Genomic DNA, 17,675 nt, shown 5'->3' with positions numbered 1-17,675 from the left:
ACAAGAACCAATTCGGTTTCCAAAATGGTAAAAGTACATCTGACGCTCTAATAAAATTCGTCAATACTTTATCTGATAAAATAAACTCCAATAAGAAAACTATTGCAGTCTTCCTGGATATACGCAAAGCTTTTGATACAATACCTCATAATACTTTGTTCAATAAACTGGAGTCCTATGGTTTCAGAGGAGTCTCGCTTAAATTGTTCAAAAGCTATCTGAGTAATAGAACCCAGTCCCTAACCATAAATGATCAATCTAGTGTAACTAACTTAACTTCTTATGGTCTTCCTCAAGGTACTGTACTTTCTCCCATCCTTTTCATACTCTATGTAAATGACTTTTTAAATTTAAGACTTCTAAACTCAACTGTGATATCCTTTGCAGATGATACTGCAGCTATTTTTCACGGTAATTCATGGAATGAAGTTCATACCATAGCTGAAAATAATATGCTTTTAATCAAGAAGTGGTTAGATAAGAATACCTTGAGTTTAAATATTGAAAAAACGAATTACATAACTTTCTCTGCAAATAGAGTAGGACAGCCCAACGAGAATCAAGATTTGAGACTCCATTCTCAGTGCAATTTAAACTTGGGTAATTGTGATTGTCCCACCATTAAAAAAGTCAATAATACTAAGTACTTGGGAATCATAATTGATGAAAACCTTAAATGGGATGTTCATATTAAATACATATGTAGAAAAATTAGATATTTATCTTTTAAATTTTACCAAGTTAACAGAATTCTTAATAAGAACCACCTGAAAATGATGTATCATGCTCTAGTCAAGTCAATTCTGCAGTATGGCATAGTTGTTTGGAGAGGCTGTTTCAACTGTCATATTGCTGAATTATTTGTAGCACAAAAACTGATAATTAAAACTATATTAAGCAAACCCAGGCTCTATCCAACGGATATGGTTTTTAGTGATTTTGAGGTCATGACTATACGTCAATTATACATAAAAACCGTAATTGGGTACTTGATAAAATATAGATCCGATTTTCCTCTCACAATAAACTCTACACTTAATTATTATAATCTAAGGGCCACTGCTAACAAATATGTAACCTATAACACTAATATTGAATGTATAAGGAGGCAGTTAATTTACATAGGTACTAAAATAATAAACCTTATTCCAAATCACTTTCTCATGGACAATAAAATCAGCGAAAAATTAAACTGGATATAAAAAACTGGACATACAGTAATTTATTCTTCCATTTAGATATATGACTCGAGATTTCTGCTCCAGCATTGTTTTTTCATTTTTCAGTGGACTCGCTTACCTTTATTTTGAGTACCTATTCCTCTGTTTTCTTCCTTCCCCCATTTCTCCCTTACATTTTTCCTCATTACTTCTCTTCTCTTCTTTGCCGGCCTATTACATGGGAAACCATAGTTGGCTAGGTATCTTCCTCTCTTTTTTTCTCTTCTCCAACACACCCAACCACAAAGCCCATGGTTTTTTATATTTGTAACATTTTATTGTGTTTTATTTGTTTCAAATTCTTTGTAATTTTGTTTTGTCTTGTTATGTGTGTTTTTAATAATAATAAATTGAAATTGAAATTGAAATTGAAATTTCTTTATATGGGTGTCTACTAGGCCTATAGGAAACAATAATCTATTGTAATTAATGTCATTGGATTGATTTGATATTTATAGTTATTGGATTTTATTGATTTCAGGATGAACCATCGTATATGGCAAAAGAAAATGCAGAAACTGAATGACCTCAACCTGACTGAACCAGCTCAACCACTGATCTTGGAGCTTCATGAATGACGATTCCCGGAGGTCCTGTCAATGTTGTTGCATCCTGGAGCAGACGACTCGATAATAAATCGTCTCGTCAGACACTAGTCTTGAACTCCAGCCAAAAGCTTCCCTCAATCTATTCCGAATGTGCAAGCTCTTCCCCAACAATCGGTGTTTTCACAATTACCGATAGTCGGCCGACAATTATCGGCAAATACGCAGGAAAGTATACTCCAATCACAGATCAAATAAATAATCAATGATTGATAAGTAATCAATATGATGAATAAGTATTTACTTCCTTCATGCTCCAATGTACCTAGAATACATTCAATGTTTACATTGAATACATTGAATACATTGAATACATTGAATACATTGAATACATTGAATGTAATACTCTAAGGGACGTTTGCACAGTAATAGCTTAAACTAAATTTAATCAGCTGGTGGTTTGAACTCAGAATGAGCCACATTATAAAAAACGAGACTTGATACGAATTTAATCCAGTTTAAATTGAATTTAGTTTAAACTGTCACTGTGCAAACGGCCCTAATTGGCTGATTCTCACCAACATCGGGTTCCCATCTGATCAAAGAATAATAATTCTGAGTGAAGGCCGAAAAATTTCGGAAGACAATCGGAAGATACAAGTGTTATCAAGTTATAAGATACAAGATACAATCGGTAAATATGACGAATTATCAATAGATTCAATTTGTAATGTGAAAATAACCAATTTACGAGGAACAAAATCCAGTATTTTTCGATAAGATTTGCCACTGGATCTCTCTGTGCCGGTTGCACAACAGCCGGTTAAATTTTAACCGTGATTAATTCCACGAGAACCAATCAGAGAAGCTGTCTTTTCAAAAACGCCTTTTCTGATTGGCTCTCGTGAAATTGATCACGGTTAAAATTTAACCGGCTGTTGTGCAACCGGCACTCAGTTTTATTCTAAAGCTGGGTTTACACCAAAGTAAATTATTAACAAGATGTTAATAACTTAGTCTAATCCTTATAGATTCTATTAGATTGAACGGAACTTGACAAACACATATGTTCATCATGTTAAGTTATGTTCAATCTAATAGAATCTAATAAGGATTAAGTTATTAACATTTTGTTAATAACTTTGGTGTAAACGCAGCATAATAATGTGGAATTTCGTTTATTCAATACAAATTCTAGGCTACAACAAATTAGAAGTTGCAGCTGATATGATGCCATAACAAACATGGGAACAGGGAATCCTTCTGCTTATTTTTCTCTTCTTTATGTCTCTTCTTCTTCTTCTTCTTCTTTTTCTTCCTCTCTTCATTCTTCTTCCTCTCTTCATTCTTCTTCCTCACTGCTCTGGCGTAAACAGACATTCGTAATGAAGACTAGGAACCAATCACAAGCTAGTTCAAAAATTGGCCCTCACTCCCACTGTCACCGCTAGACTCCGCCCACTCTCTCTCCTGATTGGTCGACAGTTTAACAAGCATATTCAATTCTCAATTTCGCCACCAGGTGGCAGCTTCTGCTGAGTCACCTATTTGCATTATTATTCCCATCATTTCTACTTTTTTTTATTACTATTACCACTTGTGAACAAAACTTCTTCTTCTTCTTCTCCTACTCCCACTTCCCCCTCTTTTTTGGTCTTGTTCTTGTTCTTCTTCTACTTCTTCAACATCTCCACTTCTTATCTTTCTTTTCCCTCATCTACTCCATCTCCTCCTCTTTCTATATACTTTTCTTCTCTCCTACCTATCCACCCTCTCTCGTCCTCACTCCTTCTCGTTCTAGCCTTTCTTGCACAACATCTATTGAAAATCATTTCACTCAGTTCCATTTTCATCCTCCAGTATCACCACCTCTTAGCATAGGTCTACCAATCAGCATCATTATTCCCATCATTCCTACTTTTTTCATTCACCTCCTCTCTCTTCTTCTCCTCCTCCTCATCCTCCTCCTTCTTCTTCTTCTTCTTCTTCTTTCTCTTCCTTTTCTCTCGTCATATATCCGTCACCTCCTGCTTCTACTCAATTAAAATTTAAAGTTTCTTTCCCGTTTCCTACTCCTTGAGCTCACCTCCTTTCAAAACAGAATTTACAAAAAAATTTCCCTTTTTTAAAAGTTCCATTTTCCTCTCTCAATCTTACTGCCTCTACCATGACTACCACTGCTCATGAGTAGTTTTCCATAGCCATGTGTTTTTCTCTGTTTTCCACCTCCTTCCTTCCTCCTAACCATTTCCTCGTCCTCACACTTTCTCACCCTCTTTCCATCATCTCTTTCCCTCCCCAACATCATTCTCTTCTTCACACCATCTACTCCCTTCCTTAATTCCTTCTCACCTCCTCCTCCCCTTCGCACTCTTTCTTCCTTCCTCATCTTCTTCACCACCTCTATCATCTTTTCCTCCTCCCCTCCTTCATTCCTTCTCACACCTCCTCCTGCCACTCTCAATTCCTCTTTCTCACCACATCTCCCTCACCCCTCTTCACCTTTTACTCCCTCTCACTCCCCACCATTTTCTTTTTCATTACTTCAGGGAGCTATTCGCCCCGAAATACATTGAAGTACTCTTCTCCTCCATCTCCTCCTCATAATATGCTCATAATATTTCCTCTTTACTGTCATCATTATGCATTATGCATAGTGTTCTCTCACTCTACTGTCTTCGAGATCTCCTGAAATATACAATAACAATGATACTAAAAAAGAATTATCTTCCAAGTTTTTTATGAAGCCGACCGCATTGTAAGACGGGATATGTCTTGGGATTATAACCCTCACCTCAATATAATGTAACACCAAACAGACTCTATATAGGCTTATAATATTCAGTGAAAAAAGTACCCACTCTTATTATAATATGATTTCAGTGTATATTATTCTCTCAGTATATTATCATCTGTTTTTATTTGCCTTCACTCCTCCCATGGATTCGAATTGTAGTAGAATTCAGATCACTTGGTGGTGAAGTTTAGAACAAAGAGCGAATTCTTTGGAATGAGGTAAAGTGATCTATTGAAACTATCTCAAATTATCGATAATATGCTGTACAGTTTTTTCTATTCTCCTTGTTTAAGGCTCGATGTACGTTCTAAATTCAATGATAATCGAGGATTACGTGCTTGATGATATTATAGATAGATAGATAGATAGATAGGCTGCCTTTATTTCAACCTGGAGGTTGAAGTGAGAGCGCCCTCTCTCCCACTCGACCCTCCTATACTATTCTAATGCATCTACATCACAAAATAAGGAAATGATCTCTCAAATAGAATAATAAGTAATAGTTGAGTAAAAATCTATAAAATAAGTAAAAAGTAAAAATCAATAATCGAAAAAAACATTTCATTTAATTTAGTAGAATACATTTTAGACTGAAAAAAAGTTAGAAAATAGAGTTATAGAAGGTTTTTCAAGGTTATATTATCAGAGATGACAGAAATAATCTTCACTTTATGATATTATGTTGAGTTTATAATTCACTTATTCATATATTTATTTATTTATTCATTTGTTTATTCATTCATTTATCCATTTATTGGATACAGCAAACAATACAAAGCCGTAGTCAGAAAAGAGGAAACAGGCTATTGCCTGAAACTTTTTGGTAATGCATGAAAACAAGGAAATGGCTGCCTTCCGAAACATGGATTCATAAAGCTGGGAGGCAACTAAGGTTTCTGATTGGTGAAAAGGAACAATTCTCACTTTTAAAACGTACAACAGCTGACCAATTGGAGAAGAGCAAAAATTACCATAGAAGCTAACAAACTATAATCTACAATTGGATTGCTATTGGATAATACATAATATTTTATTTTCGATGATGTATGTACTCTTGTTGTATAAGTCAATCAATAATATATTATTATGGCTAGCTAGACAGGAGATCAGTGATGTGCAGCAATACACGTGTAAAAACAATATAGAAATAGTGGGTATTCCGTTTACTCAGAATGAAGATATCTATCTAATTATCGAGAACATTGCTAAAGCTTTGAAATTATCCTTTTCTCGGTCAGATATTTCTATGGCTCATCGAATACCTTCAACAAAAAAAGGGGAAATTCCTTCTATAATAGAGTCATTCATTTCAAGAGGTACCCAAAATTCATGGATGTCGGCCGGGAAAAAAAGAGATCAGCGTCTAACCACAAAGGACGTAAGCGACTCATTACCAGCTGGGGACGTGTACATAAATGATCATCTCACTCCGAAAAACAAATTCCTACTCTCTTATGGAAAGAATCTTGTGAGGGAGAAGAAGATCAACGGGGCCTGGTTCAAGAACGCGAAGATGTGGGTGAAGGTGCGAGCTGACGACCCGCCAATCCGAGTGTTCACTCCACAAGATATCGACGCTGCCTGTGATAACAACCAGACTAACACATAAAATCAGGTGACCAGAAATACAGGAATGGACAATCCAAGGACCCGTATGTTCCATTTTGTTTTTTTCCTACTGTATAAATTCTGACTATTAATATGCTAAATGATATTCATGTCCAAATGATTTATGAACTCTATATACATAATTTTAGTTAGTACATAAGCATGGTCAGGAACCAATAAGATTGTTATTTTTCTTTTTTCGTTCTTCTAATTTTAAATTTTTTTCCCAATATTTGATATTAATAATTAAATTTCATGCTGGAGAGAATTTGAGCCAGGAGTGATAATAATTCAGAGGTGAACCACTCATAGAAACGTACTTATATTAGTGCAGACAAAAGCCAAATAATGTGATCTATAACTCAATAAATAAAATGCTCTTGTATGATTTATCCTGTAGTGATTAAAATTATATAAAAATATGAGTACCTAAATAAAAACCCAAGTACAATCAAAGTTTTAATTTTTAAAATAATATGAGGTACACATATTATTTATATAACATAAAAAAATATTAATACAATCATCCAATCAAATTTCATTTCAATTAAATATAACATACGAAATAGGTCTTATATGAGTATATATACTTCTTATTTTTCGAAAATGGAAGTTCAATTGTTTAATATTATTACATATTTATTCTTTGCTATGATTTTTCTCTTCACTCTGAACTTTATTGCTCAATCATATAGACTGATAGACTCAAATAGTAGTTTTTCCTATGCTTAGATGCTTAGATATACTATCTAGATCTTGCTCTTTTTCTCTCTTTTGGTATGCCTTATTATTGATATGATGAGGCGGTTGAGCGGGCGGAGCATTCGCTGAATAACGATATATGGATAGACATGAATCAGAATTGGAAAACTATAATCTAATCTTTTGTAAAGAGTTCGATACATTTCATTCTTTCAATCTCTTTTTTAATCCAAATGAAGAAAGCTTGAAATTAATACATCTGAATATTAGAAGCTACAATGAGAACATTGATAATCTACTGGTAGGACTTGGATCATTAAATTGTGAAATAGATATCATCGTCCTTACCGAAACTTGGCTCAATGCAGATGATAACAAACAGTTAGAAGGCTATACAACTTATCAAACGATAGATAAACGAAATAGGAACGATGGAGTTATGTTTTTGTCAGGAATTCTTTATCATCAGTAGGACGTTGCATGAATATCGGTGGAGTCAATACTTTAGAAATTAATTTTTGTTATGACAAAACAGATTACTCGATCCTTGCCGTTTATCGGAATCACGATACACATATTGCCGATTTCATTGATCATCTTAATACTCACTACAATAGCATTGAGAGGAAAGGTAAAGCAAATATATTGGTAGGAGATATGAACATAAACATACTGAACAATGACTTACAAACTGATTCATATCTGAATATGCTTTATGAAAGTGGCTTTATCAACTGTATCGATAAACCGACTGGACAAATTAGAAATAGCAGTACCCTGATTGACCATATTTTTCTAAACAATGTTAACTGTAATGCAATTGAATCAGCTATCGTCAAAGTGGCAATTACAGATCATTACATTGTATCCATTCAAATTACTGCCAAATCCAAAGACAATAGAAAATTTGATCTTCCCAAGTTATTCACAATGAAACCTTATTATCCACTTTCAATGAGGAAACATGGAGCTCTGTTACAACGTCAATATTGCGACAAATAATTTTTATTCAATCATAAAATGTAACATAGACAAAGCTAAAAGACAGGTTACTCAAGATAATTCTCGCCTTAAAACAATAAAACCTTGGATAACGAAAGGACTAGTAAGATCGATTAGGGAAAGAGACAGATTATTCAAATTAACAAAAAAACAACCTTTCAATAGAAATTCAATCGATAACTTTAAAAACTACAGAAATAGACTGAATCACTTACTAAAAACCACTAAAAATCAATACTATAGAAATAAAATAAATGAAAGTGGGAATGATCCAAAAAAGTTTTGGAGCATTATGAATGAGATATCTGGTAGAGGTAACAATAATAAAGAAGGATTTCCATTGAAGCACTTTGAGACAGTAGATAGTGGATCAGTTTCAACACTGGAAAAGACCAAGTTAGTAGCTAATGAATTCAATTGTTTCTTTTCACATGTGGGAGAGAATTTGGCAAGGGCGGTGAACTCAAATAATCCACCAGTTTTGGATGATGAGAACTATCGCCTTGAAACTAATTTCTGTATGTCACGATAAGTGAAGATGATATCATCATATCACTTCAAAACTTAGAGGTAGTCTGCTCCCGGATATGATAACATTCCAACCAGATTTGTACAAAGAAATATAAATATTTTTCCAACTCCTCTTAAACATATTTATAACTTGATTATTATTATAACTCGGTGAACTCAAATAATCCACCAGTTTTGGATGATGAGAACTATCGCCTTGAAACTAATTTCTGTATGTCACCGATAAGTGAAGATGATATCATCATATTCACTTCAAAATTAGAGGTATGTCTGCTCCCGGATATGATAACATTCCAACCAGATTTGTACAAGAAATATAAATATTTTTCTAACTCCTCTTAAACATATTTATAACTTGAGTATTTAACAAGGTATCTTCCCAGACAGTTTTAAAATAGCCAGCATTTTTCCTCTTTTCAAAAATGGTGACAAATCTATAAAAAACAACTATAGACCTATCTCTCTCTTGAGTATTTTCTCTTACACAGTAACAATATGTTCAAAAAAATAACTCATAATCGCACAACACGCTCAGCATACTCATTAGGCATTGAAATTCCGAGACTTATAAAAACTCATTCAACAACAAACACCATTACATTGCACATATTTTATACAGAAACATGCCAACCATCCTCCGTAATGTTCATAACTGTACACCCTATATGTACAAAAAATACATTAAAATATGGTTGAGGGAGATAGGAAGGGAAAATATAGAGCTCATGATCCATTCCAGCTATCAATAATAATTATATTAAACTCGTGATCCAGCTGTATGTTCCTAGTTATATTGATATCAACATTTCTCAATAATTATCAATGTGTTGTTCCAGTGTTTTGACTGAATATGTATATGAACTGATTTCTACTTCAACTATTTATCATATTATTCTCTTTGAATATCATATTTCATCTAGAATGATTGGGGCAACTTTTTCAGGCTATTCTTCATTTGGTAATATTTTTTTTAAATGTATCTAAACATAAATTTATACTACTCTAGTTTATTTACTGCATGTATGTACCAATTTGTTATTCAATTGAATTATTTGTTTTTTTAAAGCAATTATTCATCCACTTATATATTTTTTCTTTAAAAATAGAGTAGCTTAACTACTCTACTACAATACCGCAGGTAACTTACCAGATATTACAATATTTTATTCATCTATAAAAACTATTGCTACAAATTATTATGCTACAAATTATTATACTTTTCTTATAAAAAACAGACTCCTTTCCACACACAGGCTACAGCCTTCGTGGAGGAGAAGCATGATATTTCTTTTTTTCTTCACAATTTGTGTATGACTGTATTTTAATTTTGTCAATATTGTCTAATATCTACTCTAGTTGTTAGTGTCTAAGATTAGTTAAGTAGGTATAATAATAAAATCATTACAAATTTGTGATGTGTACACCATTGTTTGTAATTTTTCATGCAATAAAAATAATTTGATTTGATTTGATTTGATTTCTTATAATCTGTTTCGAATAAGAATAATCAGAAATTGTTGAGTTAAAAGTTCAAGAACCAATCGCTCATATCACTATGCTTTGCAAGGGCAAGCCTTAGTTTCGATGAGAGAAATCTGAATACAAGGAGAGACTCATGAATTGGAGGTAGGGATAAAAATGGAATACACTTGATATCACGAAAATTTGATATTGTATTGTATCTAGGTGGCCTTATCAGTGGAGTTAAAGATAAACCCGGAACTTAGAGAAAGATACAACTTATACAGAGAATATTGTGGATATTACAGAGAATTTTGACACATTGTAATGACTTTTCATTGTTACAAGAGAATTTCGTCGAATTCTAATGACTTGTCAAGAAATTGTAGCAGAAGTTTTAGAGGAAGACACTTTGACTCTTATTGTGCTATCAGGCCATCGAATGAATGGTGAACGGAAACAATTTGCCAAATAGCAGAAGAGACGAGAAAAGGGGAAGTTCGAGAGTAATGGTGAGGGGAAGTAAGGAAAAAGCATAGGGAGAATGAGATAGATAGATAAATGACTTACTAAGATTTCAAATACTCATGGGAAAAAGTATAAATAAAAAATATTAATGTGGATGATCTACGATTTCAGAAAGATCTCCACGTTCCAAGTCAAACACGAATAATATCCATGAAATATCTTCAATTTCAACAGAAAACTGGAATAATTTTGCCCGATTAATCCCCAAAATAACAGGCAAGTGACGCAATTTCTAATAGACGACAAGCTTTCTGCAGAATGCGAGCAAATTTCGGCCCTTGCTCTCTCTCACTCTTTCTTCCAGCGCGTGATGGAAAACCTCTCTCACTCTCTCTCCCAGCGTATGATAGGAGTTCTCTGTAACTCTCTCACTCTATCTCCCAGTGCAAAATGGAAGATCACTCTCATTCACTCTCTCTCTCTTTCAGCGCGTAATGGAAAATCTCTCTCCTAGTGTATGATAAAAGTTCTCTGTTACTCTATGACTATCTCACCATCTCCCAGTGCTAAATGGAAAATCACTCACATACTCTCTCACTCTCTCTTTCAGCCCGTAATGGAAACTCTCTCACTTTCTCTCCCAGTGTATGATAGAAGTTCCCTGTTACTCTTTCACTCTCTCTTCCAGAGCGGAATGGAAACTCTTTCTCACTCTCTCCCAGTGTATGATAGAAGTTCCCTTTTACTCTCTCATTCTCTAACTCTGTCTCTCAGTGCTAGATGGAAAATCACTCACATACTCTCTCACTTTCTCTTCCAGCGTGAGATTGTAGTTCTCTGTAACTCTCTCACTCTCTCTCGCAGCACGAAATGGAAGTGGAATCTAATTCGTGATGTAATTTTCATAACATTTTACGAGACTGGCGAAACGAACGCGAAGCGAACGTACTATTTCATGAGCAACTTGCCTAGTGAACCTTATCTCCAGCATTCGTGCCCCGTTCTTTTCAATTTTCGCAGATCTTAAAAGGGAAAACGAAATGGAAAACTGTTTTCCACGCGCGCCGAGAAAATGTGGAGAGTTCCAGGGCGTAATTCCGGAACTCTCGATCAAATCGAATTTAATCTCTCGCATTGCTCGAAATCACTGGTCTTTGTTCTTTGAAATCTCCCCTTTCTTAACTACTCCAGTCCAAATTTCCCAAATTACTCCACCCCGTTCTCAAAATCTTATCAAACCTTTAAAATTCCACCTCATTTCCTGGTAAGAGAGAGGTATCTAATCAGCTACGTACTCTTTCCATCCCATCCAGGTTTCCCGTATAGCTAGACGTATACATCTTGAGACTCAATTGTCAATTTTTGTATTATCTCCGCAATCATCATTCTTCAACCCTTTCATCGAATGGAACAAGAGTGCTTCCTCCTCTTGGTCGTCTACCCTCTCACGGAAGATTCTACCCTCTGTTCTTTCCCTTTTTGTATTGTTCCACTTCTGCGTTATTTGATAATCTTTCTTTGGAATAGACCATTGGTCCACACCATTCAACTTCGTATAATCCACTTACATTCAATTCCTCATTTCTGTTCAATCTCAGAAACTTCTTTCGCCTTTATTTTTGATAATTTTCGTCGCATCACCACTTGAATCGTCACGTTGAAAGCTCATCCAGCAATGAGGTAATATCAACTGAAGAGTACAGTATTATCTAGTTTTGATTGTTAATTTGGTGCTTAGCAATAATTGAAAAACCTCTCTGTGAAGATTCTCGTTTCAAGTGAAAATCTGATACTCCTTTCAAGATTGGTCAGTCATTGAACAATCTGATTGGGAGTCATTTCGAGCACCCCAGATCGTTGAAGAATTCTGTACTTTTTGTCTGGAACGAGGTATGGGAGATGAGAAACTCCATCTCTGTAAAGATTGTCGTTTCACGTAGAAATCGGATTTTCCTTCCAAGATTGGTCAGTCATTGAACAATCTAATTAGAAGATATTTTGAGCACCCCAGATCTTTGAAGAATACTGTACTTTTTGTCTGGAACAAGGTATGAGAGATGAGAAATTCCATCTCTGTAAAGATTGTCGTTCTACGTGAAAATCGAATATTCCTTTCAAGATTGGTCAGTCATTGAACAATCTGATTGGAAGATATTTCGAGCAGGTCAGATCGTTGAAGTAAACTGTAATTTTTGTCTGGGAGATGAGAAACTCCATCTCTGTAAAGATTGTCGTTATACGTGAAAATCGGATATCCCTTTCAAGATTGGTCAGTCATTGAGTAATCTGATTAAAAGATATTTCGATCACGTCGGATATTTGGAGAATACTGTAATTTTTCTCTGGAGCGAGGTATGATACCAGTAATACCAGTATTTCAATTAATTTCAATCGTTTCAATTAATTGATGATATCAAGTACTTTTCCGATATTGATAACATATCAAGTACATTCGAAATCGATAATAATATATCACGAAATAGCTTTACAATAACACACAGAATTCGATTTATCCCCAATGTAACAGACTACTCATATTAACTTTAGCAAGAATTAATTCCAAGGAATAGGTATCATTAAAACTCATATTTAGACTAGAGAAACGATATCAGGAGAAGATATCCCATGGTCGTTCATGTTCCAAATTTCAAGTCGATTTTCTTAACTGAAGCTGATTACTGTCAACTACTGTCTATAATTACTGTTTTGGCCGGGAGAGAGTTTAAGAACGGAACAGTATAAGAGGCTACCAGCGTCACATAGCTTCACGAATGAAAACTACTAGGACTATCGGCTTGAGTAAGTAAATTTGTTTGTTAAGTAAACTCTGTAAGTGAATTTAACAGTGTTATAGACTGATAAGTAAAGTGAACTGTTAAGTAAAAATGAAGTTCACTGATATATGTATATTCATATTTGAATTCACATGTTTTGTATAACAGTACCTTGTCAAGCAGCCTCTTTGAGGTTCGCCTAAGGTAGCTTATTTATTCAATAAACGTTTTTTCTATTCTATTCTAATCTATTGAATTAACAGTAATATTTGAAACATAAAAGCCCTATACCATGAGATATCTTCTCTCTGTGTATTTACAATATTAAATAGATATTACAGAATATACAAATGTTTAAATTTGTAATTCTGAAGATTTCCTGACTTCACTGACCTCCTACTCCAGTATCCCGGATCTATCACAGTTCTCAACTATACACAAACTTTGGACCCCTAAATTCTGTCTTCCCCCATTCTCCTTTTTCCAGGGTATGAATTTATACACACATATACACATAACAGTGTAGGTGTCATAGGTAAACCCCCAGACCCCCTAAATCCCCCCAAATCTCCCACCCCAACCATACAAACATTTCAGCTACCAATAAATCCACTAATTAATTTCCAAGCTAAGCCCCAGATCCTTTGCGCGGCTGCCAATATAAATGCTAATTATGCTGAACGCGCAAAATTATTAATATGTAAATTAACAATCCATCAAGCATTTGCGCTAACAGGGGCTATATGCACCCAACATATATACAGATATGAAACTTGGGCGGATATATGTGGAGAGTATGTTAGATATAGTTATATAGGTAGTGTGTGTGGTGGAAATAATATCATACGAGACCTGTGTAATGTTTGTTGATGGATGGTATAGATATTTCTTGTACCTTTCAATACACACACGTTTTACAAGGGTCTTTCAATATAAACAGAGCCTTTTCAATTTATGCGGGTATCTAAACCCAAACAGCCCAAGCCTGTATGATTTTGAGGCCTTTCCAATAACATCAGCTCCATATCGATTGCTCATGTGATACCTGGTTGATTGTTTATAATAACCATGAGAGTCAGTCAATGTTTGTCATTGATTTAGTAAGAAAATAGACTGATTAGATGTGTGTGGCCTTTGATAATAATAATTGAGATAATATTTGGTGATATTAGTAATACAACAGATGATGAAACAGGCTTGAGCTATAATTTGTATTGTGTTGTGTACTGTATATTGTGATGTATAATTATATAAAACTAGTAGGTAACTCTGATTAAAACATCCTTGACAAACTGAAAACTTGACCTACTAAATTCTGATAAATTCAAAATAAGCATTATAATCTTCATCGGTGAATTACAAATCTATATACTGTCATGAACCATAGGTTTTGACAGCTCCTCAAGTACATCAAAATTCAAATTTATTTTCCTTTTTGATTTTCAATAATGAAATTAGGATCACTAGAAAGCCAAATTGTGCTGATTGAATGAAAAATCGCAGAGCTTCAGAGTGGTGGAACTTTCCAGTCTCCCCACCAGCCGGCATTTTCATATTAGATTTTCCCACTTTTTCGAGTCCAGTCTCTTTTGTGCCGCTCCTCCGAACACCCAAAGACTCTGACTGGCCAGGACCTGGACCTTCCTCTAGACCTCACCTTCCAGCCAAAGCTGACGAGATGGTCATCATAAAGGGGATTGGTATCGTACTCAAATAATTATTCATCATTTTATTTGTTATAATGTCGTGTTGTTTTTCTTTTCATAGGAATTTAAAAATAATAAATAGAATGTAGAGAATTCTAACCAAGAGGAAAATCCTCAAAATATTAAATACCTGAATAGTTTCAAAAAATTTATCAAATTGAGATAAATAAAAACTCCTTCTTTATAAAATAATTAAGACTTGTTCGATAATAACCTGATTTCTTTTTCTTCATTTCCTAAAATATATAATCATTTACTTTTATATTTGAAATTAATTTTCTTTTTAAATATTCTAAACCAATGAATTTTGTATTTCATAGAATGATTTTTAATTTTTATTTAAGAAATATCTGCTCTACCATCTTCTACCATCTGCTCTACCATCTGCTCATTTGAAACTTTTCTTCCCATCTGGGAAGTGGTGGAGCTCCCAATATTTACAAAAATAATTGTAACATTGGTTACAAATTGTGATACATATCAATTGTTTTTTTTCAACGTGATGAAATTGTAAAAGCTTACTTGCCGATACATCACAATACAAAATTTCAAATTAACAGTTTGTAGTTGAGACATGATGATGTGTCATTCGTGAATCTCCTATCCCGTTCATGTGTAAGCCGATTGCCTCCTTTATTATATTATATAAGTTTAATCTACTACTAGTTTAGAACTTTCGTTTATATGAAATCTGATATACCGGTGCCACCTATCATCCATAAGAGGCATTGACAAGGCAGAGAATCGACAACGAAGCTCTCCCATCTTCCGCCATTGTCACCATAACATGGAGCGCATTATAGAAAAATATTTGAACAATCATATTGAAATCAACAACATATTATATCAATTTCATACCGTAATGATATTGGTTTATCCAATGAATACACCTGAGGTTGATATAATCCAACCGTACCACAAGATAGGAGTATAGTAAGCTTTTCTTTAAACAAGGAAAAACAGACGATTCTAATTGACTTTTAAAAGGTTCACAAAGGAGTAAGTAGATGCTGTAAATATTCTATTATTGAATTATATTTTACTGGTCATAGGCTATTGTATCACAATCAAGATTGCAGCTCAAGTTTGATGAAAGCCTATTCTTCATTCAAAGTGAAGCATAATGAAATTGTTCGATATTGGAGGCGAATATTTTGTGATAGCATTATTACGGTTATGTAAATGAGCCAGACTGGGTTTTGCTGTCTGGGAGGCTTAAGTAGCGGAGGCATGTCTAATCCTTTGCTTACACAGACACACCGTTCAGATCTCACAAAATTCACCGCGAAATTTGATGAAATTAGATGCATTACTTATTACATGCCTCCCGATAATCTCTTCCTTATGAACGTGATTATTTATTCACTTCACGTAATTCATAAATATGAATGACATATAATTATGATACATATATGAATCATAATAATGCATCATACTCTTAAATTAATTCTACATCAATCTGAATTAAAATTATTAATAGGAACAGTCTAGGTGAGCTTAGTATTCTACTTTAGTTGGTTAATTTTCTATGAATTTCTTCAAACTTGTAATACTTTACATCTACCATTTTTTCCTCTGTAGCTGAAGGGTTGAAATTAGTAATTGGAACACGGGTTGAAATTAGTAAAGCAACACGCTGAAGGAACATGGACTTGGCAATTCCCAGGATGACCACATCAACTGCTTAGAGTTCTACCAAATATTTAGGACCATACATTTCCAATAAACTGACAATAAAGAAACAGTTCCAATCAATTCATTCAAATCAAAAACAAAAAAGTAGCTCCAGGATAACAGAATCAATCATGCAGAACAATTGGTTTTATGAAAAAAATTCTCATAGCCTACTCTTTCAATCTTATTTTCTTCATTTAAACGATTTTCCCCATTAGTATTATGAATGTTTTTATGTCTGAAGTTTCTATATCAAACATTATTAATTTTCTTTTATATTCGTGTATATGAATGTTGTTCTCATGAACTTCTAATGACTCGCAAGATGTACCTTCATTGGATTTTTCGTTGCATGGAATCTTGAACAATAGCAAAATTAGTGGCATCCCGACACATATTCATATATGGTGGGGGCCACATTTTCTCAGATCAGCAAATAATCAATCAATTTTATCAATACTTTGTAAATAATTGTAGCTTATATACTTTTTGTAATCATGTCTATATTTTGAATAAACTCCTTTAGTCGTGTTGTACCCGCGACCAGATAGATAATAGTAATTATTATTATAATTACTATTATTATTATTATTATTATCATTAGAAATCCCATTGTTTAATTATTCTATTGCTACATAATACAATTGAATGAATTACTATCAATGTAATTCATTCATCAATATGTATCAATGTTTTTTTCTACTCAAGATTGACAATTATTTCTTTATTTGATATAATTTGAATTGAGAGTTATTATTTTGAGATCACTGATTGATTATATCAATGTACTATTCCTATGGTTTTTTTTTAATATAATGTAAAACTTGACTCCTCCAGTCAAACCTTCTTTAGAAGGTTTTGGAGAATTTATATTTCGTCTGGTTTATAATTTTTGAAATTTTCCACTGAAAAGGAATTTTCTTATCATTTGTCATTCTTGCTTTTTTCCATTATCCTTCATTTTTTTGTTGATAAGATTTCTTTTTATAAGTGTAATTTTCATTTTTGTTTGTTATATTCTTCTATAATAAACTCCCTCTTCTGGGGGTACCAGGACGAAGGAAAAAAATTAATGTATATGAAAGGATAATGTGAATCACTTGTATATCAATCACCATGTAAAACAGTAATAAAAAAGGTGAGAACCTGAGAAAATCAAAATTTTTTAATGGATGGACGCAGAATAA

Source organism: Nilaparvata lugens, chromosome 12, assembly GCF_014356525.2.
Source record: "Nilaparvata lugens isolate BPH chromosome 12, ASM1435652v1, whole genome shotgun sequence".
In the NCBI taxonomy this organism is placed as follows: domain Eukaryota; kingdom Metazoa; phylum Arthropoda; class Insecta; order Hemiptera; family Delphacidae; genus Nilaparvata; species Nilaparvata lugens.
This window is presented reverse-complemented; position numbering follows the sequence as displayed.